Consider the following 15,873-nt stretch of genomic DNA (forward strand, 5'->3'; position numbering starts at 1 on the left):
AACTGGATCGCAAACTTTTACCTTCACCGTAAGGGGCCAAACCAGTATAAACCCCGTGTCCTTTCTCCCGATTAACCCCTTTAAGCTTCCTAGTTGCGATGGCTCCACGACTAAGTCCTTTCACTAGGACATCTGACATGACAATTCCACGACAGTTGACGCCCACCGTGGGGCCAACGCATGGTGGATTTGAGTTCTTGAAGGGCAGCTTCGAAGGGCTCAAGGGATACGCTATGGGCCTGATGACCAAGAGTCATCACGGCAAGCTCTACATCGACGGCGCAGACTAGGGCCCCGACGCTAGCTCAATTGAGTACGGGTACCGGGTCCCCTTTGGCGGAATTCACGTCTTCATCGGCAAGATTGGCGAGCCGGGTCCTGAGCCAGACATCTGCACTGACCTCATCGAGACGGCTCAGCGTGCGAGACCCGCCCGGGCTCTGCCAGCCATGAAGTGTGCCTTCGTGGGATGCATCCACAGAGGACTCTCTGAAGGATCTGCATCTGGCGGTGAGACGACCATCTGATGGTGAGTCATCCACATGCGAGATGGATTCGTTGTATCAACTGCAAGACGGCAGGCTTGGGGGCTGTTCCGATGGCAGCAGTATTCCGGATCTCCTTGAGCCGCCAAGCAGACACTACAAAAAAAATACACTTCCGTGATGATACGTGTTTGTCACAGTAGGTCGCGTTTTCTGTCATGCATGTACATCCATGAAGATTTTATGACAGAATCAAGATAGTCATACACGTGCTGCCATAGAAGTGTTCCATGACATTACCAAAATTATCATCACGGAAGTGTCCACTTCCATGATGATAAATCGCGCGTCACAGAAGTGCTTTTGTCAAGGGTGACCGACACGTGGCATCCACCGTAACGGAACGGCGTTAAGCTATCAGGGCGGGTTTTGGATCCGATAACCCGTTAATAGCCCCGACCAATGGGGATTTTCCACGTGTAAAATCATCATTGGCTGGAGGAAACACGTGTCGGCTCATCGCTGGGACAGATGTCATCCACTCATTGGACAGAAGGTGCCTATGATACGTCGACACGTGGCATGGCCCAACAGAGGCCCATTCCTGTGAAAAGGCCGGCCCGTTTGACTTGGTCAAAAGGTGATGGGCCGGCCCATGGAAAGCCTGTTAACGGTCTGTTCGCATATAGCCCATTTATAGCCCGCTAACCCAAGGCCCGTTACACCCTATTCGAATTAGGCCTAGTAGCGTCATCTGGGCCATCCAATATGATTATGGCCCGTTTTCACTTCTGGCCCATGTATGGCCCATGACGTCTTTCGGCCCATATGAGGCCCTATGTAACTCTTGGCCTATTAACGGCCCGTGGTGAAACTGGCCCATAATGAACAGTGTATCACTTTACACCCATTAACGGCCATGTGGTGAAACTGGCCCGTAAAGAACAGTGTATCACTTTATACCCATTAACAGCCCGTTATTCCGTTGGGTCGTTTCCAGCCCATGTTATCTTTCGGCCTTCTCAGAGCCCATTTATTCTTGGGCTCATTTCCAGCATTCGTTTACTTACGGCCCGTTACTGTCATTTTCTGCTTGTGGGCCAAATTCAGCCTGTGGTTATAGTCGGCCCGTTTGTGGTCCGTTAATACGTTGGGCCGTTTTCATAGCGTCATCAAATACGGCCTATTAACGATGGCCTGTTATGGTCGGCCCATGAACGGACGATTCCAACTCTAGTCCGTTTACGGCCAGAATGTGGTCTGTTTGGCCCATGTTTGGCCAATCGATCATACGACCCATATAAGGCCCGTTGATGATACGGCCCGTAGAAGGCCCATTGTTTCTACGGACCATAGAAGGCCCATTGTTTCTACGGCCCGTAGAAGGCCCACTCTTTTTACGGCCCGTAGAAGGCCCACTGTTTATATGACCCATAGAAGGCCCACTATTTCTATGGCCCGTAGGAGGCCTAGTATCACTACGATAAATATTAGCCCATGGTTATTGTGGCCTAGTTTAAAAAAAAGGTTATTGCAGCCACTAGCAAACCACAGAAAAAGAACTGCACTGACTACAAGCAAACAAATAAACAAGACAACAAGGAAATAAATAAGCAAGAAATTACACTAGGCTATCACAGCTATTACACATATTACATCCACTGGGCATCAAAGTTCGCCACCAGTGCAAATATAGGGAACACAACAGCATATAAACGCCGCAGCAAAACAAGTCCAGAACTGGAACCACTTCAGAAGAGCTCAAGAAACAATATCCTGGGTACCCATAATGCTAGCAAGATGCTTAGCAAGCTTATTAACTTTCTCTTGTTTGGCGCTTAAGTCCTCCAGCGCTTGCTGTTGCACCAGAAAGTATGCATCTGAATTCTGCAGGGACTTCCTCAGTCCTTCGGCTTCCTGTCGCATAATATCTGATCGATGTCTTTCAGCTTGAAGTTGAGACTCAAGAAGCCGAACTGATTCAGGCAACGAGTTCGAAGAGCTGGTGCCAACAGTGGTAGCCAGTAACTTGAACACTACATCAAGACAGGACTTTGGGGTTGTCTCAGTGTCTTCAATATAGTTTTTATCAGCTTTCTTGGAGACCAACAGGGATGTCTCTCTATCTTGAACCTTATCTGCATTACTTCCTTTACCATTGCATAACAGGCTACTCTTCTCCAATATTTTATCCGCGTTCTAAAAGAGAAACAAGCAAACACATCTCAGGTTTACAATGCAGTATATGAAACTCATTTTGGTAAACCAGTTCAGTAGTAAGGTGGACAGGATAACAACATGAAACAAACATATATCTATGTAGTATGGTCACTGTATGGTCTATATCATTCTAGTTTATGTTGCCAAATCAAGATAGATACAGTTCGAATCATATCTATTTAAGACAAAGCAGCATAGACAAAATATAAGTGTGGGAAACTACATAGCAATAACAACACTTGTAATGTGCATGGCATGAGAACATAACTGTTTATTCAATTGAAACTGAAATCAACATAGAGCATGTTACAACAGCAAATAGCCAAACACATTGAAGAAACATGTTTAAAACATACCTGTTGTGTCATTGGAGTTTCAATTGCATCCTTCAAATTTGAAATTAGTTGGTATCAGTAAATACAGTGATGCAAGAGCAAAGTAGTATGAACCATAGCTACGGAACCTGACATGAGAACAATTCTTCTTCCGCTTTAAGCGTTGACTTCGGGTTCAGAGTGGTGCTCCTCGTGATTTGGGCACTGCAGTTGCGTTACTAACTGCTCGTGTTTGGGTGCTCTGTGGTGGAGACGGTGATGTGTCAACGGGAACTGGGTGTCTATCTGCTGGGGTTGGGGTTAGAAGGGGTGTAGCTGGTTCTCTGTCCAACTGGGTAGGGGTACAATATGCATGAGTGTGGGTTATGTGTGGTGGGGCTGGTTCTTGGGCAAGTACAACCGTGGTTCTATCTGCATCGACAGGTAGCACGATCTTTTCTAAAGATCGTGTTTTTACTCCCACAGATACTGCCATCACTCCCTCCAATTGAAATGACTGATAAACAAGAAAAGTAATTGAATGTACAGACATTGTAAGATAGACAGGTGCAATGGATAGTAGGGAAGAAAACAGGGCATGAAATAATTCACATTTATGTAGTCTAAGCAAACAGAATAGCAGGACATAATTTCACATATATGATGGCTAATTAAACAGGATAGCATGACACAATTTCACATGTATGATGGCTAACTAAACAGGATAGAATGACATATTTCAAAATAAGATGACTATGTAAACATGATGACATGATATAACTATACGATGTGTCTATTAAAGTGGTTGGCATGCCATAAATCACAAACATGTCGTCGATGGAAACATGATGGCATGATATAATTCACGCATAGAATGACATAATTTAAAATATGATGACTATGTAAACAGGATGAGATGATATAACTATATTATGTCTTTAGAAAATGGGTTGGCATGCCATAATTCAGATACATGCTGTCTATGTAAACATCATCGCATGACATAATTCAAATATATGATTTATGGGATAATTAGATTTATGCCCCTAGTTGTGCCCCACTCGTCTGTTTTACCCCTAATTCCCAAAAGTCACCGATTCTGTCCTAGTCACTTTGCTTCTCTTATGCTTTTGCCCTTTGACCGTTTGACCATGAGTTTGAAAACTTCATAACTGATTCATACTAAATCAGAAAAATGCAAATAAGATACCAAAATGTTCAGAAAAACATCACCTATATGTCATTGTCATTTGCATTCATGAAAAAAGTGTTGGAAAGTGCCCATCCGAGTTTTAGCTCTTATGCTACTACCATGAATAGTAAAATCTAAAAAAGTTCAAAAAAATTCAAAAAACATTGGTGGCAAAGAATGACAAATGTTTTAAGTGTCTGCCAAGTTTCATCAGGGAATAACATTCGTGGGTGCCGCGACAAAAAAAACAATCAACACCCCAAAATAGATTATTTTTTGCCACGACTTCCATGAATGTCGTTCTCTAATGAAACTTGGCAAGCACTTAGAACATTTGTCATTCTTTGCCACCATATTTTTTTTGATTTTTTTGAATTTTTTTAGAGTTTACTATTCATGGTGGTATCAAAAGAGCTAAAACTCGGATGTGCACTTTCCAACACTTTTTTCATGAATGCAAATGACACTGACATATAGGTAATGTTTTTCTGAACATTTTTGTATCTTATTTGCATTTTTCTGATTTAGTATGAATTAGTTATGAAGTTTTCAAACTGACGGTCAAATGGTCAAAGGGCAAAAGGATAAGAGGAGCAAAGTGACTTGGACAGAACCGGTGACTTCTGGAAATTAGGGGTAAAACAGACGAGTGGGACACAACTAGGGGCATAAATCTAATTATCCCATGATTTATATACTAAGGAAGTGAGCAGAGGGCAATCGCATATATGATGTGTCAACTAAGGAGATGGCATTCAATATTGCGTATATGATGTAAAAACTAAGCATTGCAATACAACATATGCATTATATGAGTAATATAACCCTGCCAAGTTTGAGCATACACCTCAGGGGGATAATAGGACTGGTCATCTGCCTCTGAATCCTCCTCTGAAGAGCTATCTGTAACCAGCAAGATATCTGCTTCAGCAGGTAGCATTGTCTGCTCTGAAGACCTTGTTTTCACTCCAGATTTCTCCATCACCAATTCAAATGGCTGATGCACAGGAAGAGCAGTTTAATATAAAAACATTGTAGACAAAAGCAATGAGAAATACAAAAAAAGGACGGCGTGATATAATTCACATATATGACGCTTGCCTAAACAACATGGCATTGCATAATTCACATACATAATGCCTTGCAACAAGATAACATTTCATAATTCACATATATAATGTCTTGCAACAAGATGGCATTGCATAATTCACATATATGGTAATTAGACACTAAACAGGTGGCATTCACACAAAGCATGTCTAAACTAAGCTTTGTCGAATGGGTGGGTGGATGGGTGGGCGGATGGGTGGGTGGATGTGGGGTAAGTTACGAAATGTGGGGTAAGTTACAAAATGTGGGGTAAGTTACGAATGGGTGGGCGGATGGGATGGCAGTGGGGAGCCATGGCTTAGATACGCGCTTGTCCGAAATGTGGGGTAAGTTACGAAAGTACCCCCCACCGTTTGAGGCGGTTCTTTCGGTTCAGGGGTACCACGGGCATTTCGCATGTCGGGATTTCACAGGAGGTGGGAGTTTTCGCGCGCATTGTAATTTCGGAATAGCAAGGCGCGGGTTGAGATGGACGGAGTTGTCGGAGCACAACGAGACAAAGATATATTTTAAACATTTCAGGCTAACAAGGCGCGGGTAGAAGAGGCGGGAGTTTTGCAGCACGATAGACAGAGATGCTAGCTTCAATTTTCGGCATAACAAGGCGCGGCTTGAAATTTCAGAAGAACAAGCTTAGCGTGTACCCAAAAAAAGACAATTTGCACCTCAACATGCACAACACACACACAAACACCATTTAGACTAGAGTAAGGTACACATGCATTGCACGCATGAGATTTGGCAACCAAATTATGAATAAATACCACATTATAGCATGCAAGCTTTGAGTCATATATGCATGATGTAGATGTTCGTTTAATTCTTATAGTTCATTTCATTCAAAATCATCTAGTTTTTATAAGAAAGCTAATCTATTTTACGATTCATGGAGTTGTGCGTTGTAAGACATAAATTAAAAACAAATAATGGCAAATCATGTAGAAAAACATTTGGGCAATTCTGATACGGAAGATTCTAGAACAAATAAGAAGTGCTTGTGTTTTGATGTTTGTGCATTATGCTTAAGTTCAACCATGGAGTCTTCTAGATTATACATGTGGCGAAATCTGGTGGAATCTAGATGATATCCAACGACCAATAGTGCTCAAATTTGCCATCTTTGGACCATCGGATTCGCCTCATCCAACAACCATCTTTCAAAGTTAAAGTTACCCGCACACAATATAAATATATATATAATACATATATATAGGGGTATAGATATAGATATGTGATGCGAAAGCCGCCCATCATCTCCAATTAGAATAGTGTGTCCATGCATGGATGCGACGTGGCCAAATGATGTCTGCCATCGGTATCTCAAATTCAAATCAGTCTGACCTTGTTCAATGTGTATACATTACAACATGCTCGTTTCCAAACCACACCACGCAGATCTCCGTTATATTCATGCATGCGTGGGTTTCAAACATCAGGATCTCTTATTCAAATATTTGGATTCAACTTTACATTGATTATGACCTCACCTATTCTTTTACACCCACACAGTAGTCTTCTCTTTATAATTGTACCACTAACTTTCTCTCGTGCATGCATGCACACACACTACCAGTCGGCATTATCCATCGCACGCATGCAATCTTTTTCTTCAGGTCGGTCTCCCATGAAGGCACACACCCACACACATCCCCCTCTCCATCATATAGGGCATTCTTTATCTCTCATGCATGCATGCGCAAGATCGATGTTCCTCTATGTATGTGTGTATATAGCTAGGTCTTTCATAGTTTTCCACACAAACCGATCAATCGATATATCCAGTGAGGTCTCACCCTCTTTCCCACGTCCACATCGATCAATCTATACCTCTCTATATAGGATTAACATATATATCTAATACACCCACATTAATTATATATCAAACGTCCCCCTCTCATCATCCATGCCTTCCGCTTCATCTCTCAGTAAGGGCCCTGCCCCCCCCCCCTAACATCACTATATATCAAGGCTAATATGAATGTGATCATTAGACAATTGCTGCTAAAAAAGGTTTAATTTCATGAATTGACCCTCCTCGTAAAGGGTTAGCAATGCTTGACCCCCTATCTCATTTATTTTTCATGGCTCCGCCACTACGTGCAACAGCGCACGTGTTCGCCCCCTCTCTCTAAATATCGATCTCGCACTTGTGCATTCCTTCATAGTCTCCCTCCACTCGGACCCTCGCACCATCTTCTAACCCCCCCACCAGATTTTTCCACATGTACAATTTAGCAGACTCCATGGTTGAACTTAAGCATAATGCAGAAACCTCAAAACAACAGTGGTTCTCTTTTGTTCTAGAATCTTCCGTATCATAACTGCCCAAACTTTTTTTCTAGTTGAATTGCCATTATTTGTTTTTACTTTATGCTTTACAACGCACAATTCCATGAATCATAAAATAGATTAAGGGCTTCTTTGGTTCAAAGGATTCTCAAAGGAATTTTGGAGGATTGTAATCATGAGGAATTTTTCCTATCTTGGTTGTTTGATTCGTAGGATTGTAAACCATAGGAATATTTCCATATGATTCATTTGCACTAGATTTCTTAGGAAACATCCCATCCACTCAAACCTCTTTGAAAGAATTCTGCGTTTTTTCCATGCACAATCAAACACTCGTACAATCGTGTAGGATTCAAGACGACATTCCACTAAAATCCCATGTTTTTCCTATTCCCGCGTTCTTAGCTTTTTTATGAAAACTAAGAGGGTGCTTGGATCCAAGGGACTTATTTTAGTCTAACTAAAAGTAGTCTCTTTAAGAGACTAAAGTTCCAACCACCCCTCACTAAAGAGGGGCTAAAACTAGTCTTAAGACTAAAAAAAATTAGTCAGGGGTACCCCTACTAAAATGTGGATTAGTCCTCTCTCTCCTCATTGAACTCCTCTCCTTTAATACGGGCAAGTTCTGGATTGGAGGGTTTGGAGGATAATAAATGCTCATTAACTTGATTTTAGTCTCCTTAGTATTTGGATCCAAGCATGGATGAGGCTAGCATGTTTTGTCTCACTACTTTTAGTCATGGGACTAAAACGTATCCAAGCACCCTCTAATTGATTTTGAATGAGATGAACTATAAGAATTAAACGAAGGGCTAAATCAGGCATATATGACTCAGAGCTTACATGCTATAGTGTGGTATCTATTCATTATTTGGTTGCAAAATCTGATGCGTGCAATGCACGTGTACCTTACTTGTACTTCGAGTATGTGCAAAACACGTAAATTAGAATACCAATGGCACGCTACACAGTGTCTATCTTATAGTTCATGAAGCCACGTGGCACATGTGGAGGCGTTGTCGCGACCTCATTGATCACAGTGACGTGCTGCTGGTTCCAGAAGAATGTACTCGTCCTCCCTGAGCCATACTGGCAGTACATGCACGAAGCGAAGATGTGCACGCACGCCACGCACGCACTCATTCCCTTGCACGCACACGCGAGTACACGGGCGGACGCAATTTTGTACCAAGATCCACCCCATGTGATAATTTGACACGTGTAAAGTCGTTCACTTCATTGATGGTCAATTAATACAGCGCATGCAAATTGAGTGGACGTGAGGGCAGAAGAAAGACATTATTACTCCACTGCGCGCATGCGAGTAGTTAAATCGTGGGTTGCTAGTAGTACTTCCATTGGTCTCCTTCGTATTTTGTGCCAATTTTTGACAGTAACATAATATTTATGCATTTGAGCAGTGTAGTACTTGAAATTTATGTTCCGCTAAACTCATCTGGAGTCGTTTCGGGCCTCGAAACCAAAACCATCAATTAATCTTTACCTTGTTCCCATCACATTCGAAAGCCTGCTCACACCTACTAGTACGTACCAAACCTGAATGTGTTCCCACTATGCAGGTATTAGTACTAGTGCTAGTACTTAGGTTATAAAAATGGGAACTACCTAACCGAAAATTAGTCTACCTTTCCTCCTCATATGTGCTTCTTCTTCGTCCGTCGTTGCCATGGCCGGTGAGCAGAGCTCTAGGTCGAGAACTACTCGTAACAAGGGAGCGGCAACCAAGGCTGCGGAAAAAAAAGATGGCTCGCCGCCACGCAGAGACCTCGAAAGATCTCTCACGGGCAGGCGATGGCTCCCAGGAGCGCCCTAGCCGCGGAGGCGAACATGCCGAGCCGGCGGAGCTGGAGTCGTTATCCCTCGACGGCATGCCCGATCAGCTCAATAAGCACCTCAATAAGAAGAAGGGGTTCATCCAAGGATTGATGGAGTTGCTGAAGGAGAGCCTCGACGACATGCCCGCTGAGCTCAATCAACAGGGGGAGTTGACCGCCGGCTTGGTGATGCTGCTGAAGAAGAGCATTGCCTCGGAGAAGAAGGTGACCGGCGAAATCCTGCGACTTCAGGAGGACAAGGCGAAGCTCTGCCATGAGATCGACCTGTTGGAGAAGAAGAACGCCGGCTGGAAGAAGCTGCATGAGAATAGTAGTTCCTCGATGAAGATGCTGTAGGCCCTCGTTATGGAACAGAAGGAGGAGTTGGTGAAGCTCCGCATCGAGCACCCGGCTGCTGTCAAGGTACATAATGCGGCCGTGGAACAGATGATGAAGGCTCGCGTCGAGAAATCCTGCGTCATGGATAGAATGAAGAAGATGGCGGAGGAGATGCGCAAGGAGATGGAGGTCGTGGAGGCGATAAAGAAGCAGTTACGACTCCACGACGAATTAGATCATTTGGGGTGATAATCTTCCTTCTTCTTTTGCTCCTGTGTTTCATCTTTTGCTTCGGATGTTTCGCTGCATGTGTCACGTTCTCTGCGAGGCATGAATAGAACAATGGTTTTTTTTAAGGGAATGAATAGAACAATATTAACAATGAGATGACTAGCAAATTAGATTATTTTTTATCGCCATATGGCACTGGGCTGCCGTGTTTCGTGCTCCTCTGTCGTAGTACTACTCCAGTGGAAAACTTGAGTATACCGCATGATTCTTTGCACCTCCTCGATCAGGTCGTCGACACATTTATACGAGCAGTCAAATCACAAGGCCGCGCCTTCCAGCAGTAATGAGCCGTCAAATCACAAAGGCCCTCGCCTCTCGTGAAACCGACCAAGCTAGACTGCCCGCCCTCTAGCCTTTTAAAAAATGTATACTTTTGTACAGGAGTAGTATCGATGGATTGCGCCATGGAGCAAAACTTGAAATTAAAAAAAAGGTGGTACATATAGAGGGCGCTCATCGTCAAATTATGCATATAGTACTATTAAAAAGGCTAGTCACAATAATGGTGTCTAGCACAACCCACCCCTCAAATAAAACTAAGCACCCTGGAATTCTTTGACAAAACTAAGCACCCTGAAATTCTTTGACGACTAAACTGCTGGCTATATGATGTTGGCCATATATATTGTACGTATATAATGTGAAGAAACGAGTGGTAGTACTATACCAACTAAAATATTAAATGTAAGAAATACTAGTATGTACATACTGAAGAGTTAAAGTAACAAGAAGAAACATAACATATAGTTCAACTGGGGGCTTAGCACAACACACCCGTCAAATTAAATTAAGCACACCTGAAATTAAACTTTGCAACTATTCCGGTAGACACTGCATTAGAACCACCATGAGCAATGACACTGCCACCTTACTTGGAGTCCTCGTCCACGTCCTCGACTTCGTCCTTGTCCCTCCTCCTCTTGGCCGATACTTCTTTGCTTGAACCGCACACTTGGCTGTTGCTCTTCATCCAACCCTTGTAGATATTGAAGCAAAGGTAGCCATCCATTGCAGTGTAGTGGATTTGGTCTATATCTAGTACATTCCGCTGCCATGCATGACGATGAAACGTGTATGGAGGTTTCTCCAGTTTACCGTACGAAGGATGAACCATGGCTCCGACGCATGACTTCTTTGTCGTTTCCAAAGTCTACAGTAACGAATTTGACTAGGTTGCTCTCGAGGAAGTCCTTAAACTCGTGGCACTCAACGTCGGCCTGGCATATTTGGTAGACCAAGCATAAGTCATGCACGCAAACCTAGATCACGACGGGCTTCTTCCTCTCTTTGTCCTTTAGATCCTTCTCTCGTCCCACGACTGTGGTGTACTCAACATCTAGCCTAGCAAACCACTCATCATCTGAGTCTTCGAACATGCGTCTGAAGTGAGAAAGGCATCCTTTCACTGTCGCGGAAGAACAGGTGTAGATGATGTCGAACTCATAGCCGGTGATGGTTCTAACCTTGTACTCACCGCCGATCAGGGAGATTTGGGACGCCATGGATTTGGGAGGAGGGTTAGGATTACTGGAACTATCGTAATGTGAATGGACGAGACGACTAGGAGGAAACCGCCGTAGTATTGAAAGACGTGCGTGGACGAGTAGGAGCGAACTGCCAGCGTGCGAACGACAGGGTAGCGGCTTTCCATTCTCCCATGATACGGGCTTCCGAGAGCCCTTGGATCTGAGATCGAATGGTTGCATGGCGTGATTCTATACCTATGGGTGAATATCCTCTCCTGGAGGGTTATTCTGCAAATTTTCAGCAACTTAGCATGCGACCGTTTGATCTCAGATCCAAGGGCTCGCAGTAGCCCGTATCATGGTCGCGCCTACCACAACCGTCGCGTCGCTCGCACGGTCGCGCCCTTGGAGATTTAACACGGTGCGTTAGGCTATCTGATGTTGGCATGTCATACATAGTCATCACTTAGTCACTCATACTACACAAGGTTGGCTATAAGGTTCGCTATAAGTGTATTTTTTTACTCCTCTCTATCTCTTTCTTTGTACTCCATCCGTCCCATAATATAAGAACTTTTTTTACACCAGTGTAGTGCCAAAAACTAGTGTCAAAAAACGTTCTTATATTATGGGACACAGGGAGTACTAGTATTTATTGCATTTGCCAAGGAGTGACCTCTTCCAATGAAATGGTGTTGCTAAGTTTGCTTCATTTAATTAGCTATAGACTCAAAATTGTCTTTTCACCTAGGTACACGCGCTTAGCACCGTTTCTTCCTTGGGTCACCAAACTAGTCTCTCTCTTCTTGATTAACTTGCCACATCAAACTTTATGCCTATGTGGCAAGCTTAAGCACCTGTAGGATCAAGTAAGGTGCCCGTCCGTTGCACGAAAGAGTGAAATGCATTGATCGGGGTGTTGTTTATTTTGACAAAGGATGTGGGGGTCATCTCATGTGTAACAGGTATCGATAGGTTTCTTCGGATATTCTTTCATCTCTAGAGCTCAGAAACATCCGGGTGAAATAGATAAAAAAAAGTCTCTTGTGCAAACAAAAGTGTTCAACTGTTCAACCTGCATCCAAAACTTGTGAAGAAATAACTCTTATTGTGCTTTGCAGGAAATGGTTCATCATAAGTCTTTCACCGGTACTGTAGTAAAAATTCATACATGGAAGATTCTAGACTAAACCATAAATGGATACACTTTTATTCATGTGCGATACTCCAATAGAGCAAGATCATGCATGGAAGTCTCCACATGCTTAGACAGCGGATTACATTGAGCGAAGACTAATGATCAACATTTTACTTAGTAATGCATATGTCCAAGTGAACCTCCTTGGAGTCCCCATGCACATTGTTGGGGGTCAAATAATACCATGCATCTTCCATGTCCACATCGGCGGGAAGGTCCCAGCTCGGCAGAGTCCAAGTCAGCTTGACGTAGCCAGTGTCACCGCCCACGGACCTCCGAGGGGTAGTAATAGCGAGCACGCACCCATACATCGACCTCGTGTTAGTGTCAGCATCAGCGGCGTCGCCCCTGACGCACACTACAGAGATGTGGCGGCGTCCTACGCGGGCCTCGCCTGTGGCCATGATCAAGAGGAAGACACTGCCATCCTCCTCCGAGACTAGCAGGCGGCGCTGATCCTCCAGCGACTCCGACACGGTGAACGGGTAGCATGTCTCGTACTTGATGTTCTTCGCCAAGGGCCAGTAGTGATCGCCGCACGCCTGCGTCAGGTGATGCACGATGTCCGTCGGCGAGCCCCAAAACAGTACCGGGCACTCATAGCAGTAGACTAAGGGCTCCTTGGAGGCATCGACCAGGCCATCCATGAAATGGGAGTGGCTGTAGGGGATGTTCCGACAGTTGAATATATGAGCAAGTTACTACGAGATTTACTACAAAATAAATCATGATGGCTATAACAGAGATTAAACTAATCATGCGGACTAGCATAGTAGATGAACAGATCGAGTCTAGGACACAGACTAGAAACATGAATTCTACCACGATTTTGAACGGGAAGGAGAGAAACACATACGGTGCAACGGGAGCAGCACCATTGGTGTTGAGGTTGTCGCCCATGTCATTGACGAAGAGGTTGCCGAGGTCGGGGAAGAATCATTGTCGATGAAGTCGTGGCTGCTAGCAGTCGCGAGAGTGCGCTCCCCAAATGTCAACAACGACCGTTGAATGGAGCGCGGGAGGGAGTGGCTGTAGGGGACGTTGCGGCCGCCGAATGGAGGGCAGGAGTAGCCCACAAAGCAGTAGAGGTGCTCCTCCCTAGTCTCCATTCTTATCTCTATCTCTACTACTCTTCTTTGCTTTTTATAATATACTAGTTGTAGTTGTCAAATCGAATAGTACTGCGCTGTCCACTGCACACCCGGCTGAGCATGCCTCCTTGCCTCCATTAAACCCGCATGCAAACCGAGAAACCTACTCCGGCCCGCGGGAGGAAATTTGCCGGTTGCCGCGGGAGGGTTATTCTGCAAATTTTCAACAAGTTAGCATGCGACCGTTTGATCTCAGATCCAAGGGCTGCCAACACCCCGTATCATGGTCGCACCTACCACGATCGTCGCGTCACACGCGTGGTCGCGCCATTGGAGATTTAACATGGTGTGTTAGGCTATATGATGTTGGCATGTCATACATAGTCATCACTTAGTCACTCATACTACAACAAGGTTAGCTATAAGGTTGGCTATAAGTGTATATTTGTTTTTACTCCTCTCTATCTATTTCTTTGTACTCCCTCTATCCCATAATATAAGAACATTTTTGACACTAGTGTAGTGCCAAAAACGGTCTTATATTACGGTACACAGGGAGTACTAGTATTTATTGCATTTGCCAAGGAGTGACCTCTTCCAATGAAATGGTGTTGCTAGGTTTGCTTCATTTAATTAGCTATAGACTCAAAATTGTCTTTTCACCTAGGTACATGCGCTTAGCACCGTTTCTTCCTTGGGTCACCAAACTAGTCTCTCTCTTCTTGATTAAATTGCCACATCAGACTTTATGCCTATGTGGCAAGCTTAAGCACCTGTAGGAGTAAGTAAGTACAATAGTGTGCTTTACATGGCATTTTTGCATATGTGGAGGAAAGAGAGGCAAGGAAAAAGTGGAGAAGTGGGCTCTCATGCAAGAGCCAGCCTCTACTACATGGTGGAGCATTGGGAGAGGCACCTATATGGAGGTGGTCAGGAATCAGGAGACTCACGCCGGTCGTAGCACCGCAGTTAAAATGATAATGGCAACTCAAATCACGGGGCCCCACCTGTCCAGCAGTAACTCGCTGTCAAATCACACAGCCCTATGTTTGCAGCAGCCTACTCCCTCGTCTTCTCGCGTCTCTGTCGAACGGACTAGGCGGAACTACCCCGCCACCTACCATGCAGGAAAAGCCCCGCCCTCGACTTTTAAATAGTATACAGTATACTAATTTTGTATCCATGGATTGCGCCCGCGCCATGGAGCAAAGCGTCTAGAAAACGGCGGTACACATGTACGGAGTATACAGCACGCCCGTCGCGTTCGCGTCGCACCCCAGACGGTCGGTCGGTCTGGCACGCTGCTCTCCAAATGGAACGCGCGTCATATTGCATTCGCACACACATGTGGGACGACAATTGAGAACCGACCATAGGCACACTCTCTGGCCCCACAAGTCGGGTGACTTAATAGAAGAGGGAGACGAGCGATAGTACTAGAGAAGTGTTGTACTACGTTGGTGCCTGGACGATCCCTGCAAGACACGGAAGATTAGTTCGTCCATGCATGTGACCAGACTCCAGGAGACATGCCTGGATTGGCTATCGTCTACATATCGTGCAGGCTGTGTTGTACATGGCTGTAGTTGTGGTGAGAAATCTAAAAAAGGTTTCTTGTTATCTCACAAAATTAGGTGTCATGTGCTTCGGATCACTGCGAGGGTTAAACAGCGACAATTGAGTTGGGCTAGTCATTGGGGGCACATGCACGAACAGTGACTACTCGGCTGCCATCTAGGTCAAGCCGGCTATGTTAATTAGGACATCTATCGACCGACCCCTTTTCTACGAGTTTATCTTTAATTTGAGCTTTGTTCCTCGTCTAGTTTGTCCATCAGGATTCCTGTTGTCTCCTTTGGGCAGTGAGGTTATGATTTCTTGTCATGTGGCATTTTTTCGTGTTATATGTTATAATCCGGCGCTTCAGATCAAAATGACGACAACTGTGCCTCCAGGCCACGTGCATGAAGACTTCTCGACAGTCATTGACGAGGTCAAGCCAGCTCCAGTAGACAAAACAAAACTAGTACTACTCCACTATAT

This window comes from Triticum dicoccoides, chromosome 7B (genome assembly GCF_002162155.2).
Source record: "Triticum dicoccoides isolate Atlit2015 ecotype Zavitan chromosome 7B, WEW_v2.0, whole genome shotgun sequence".
Taxonomy (NCBI): Eukaryota; Viridiplantae; Streptophyta; class Magnoliopsida; order Poales; family Poaceae; genus Triticum; species Triticum dicoccoides.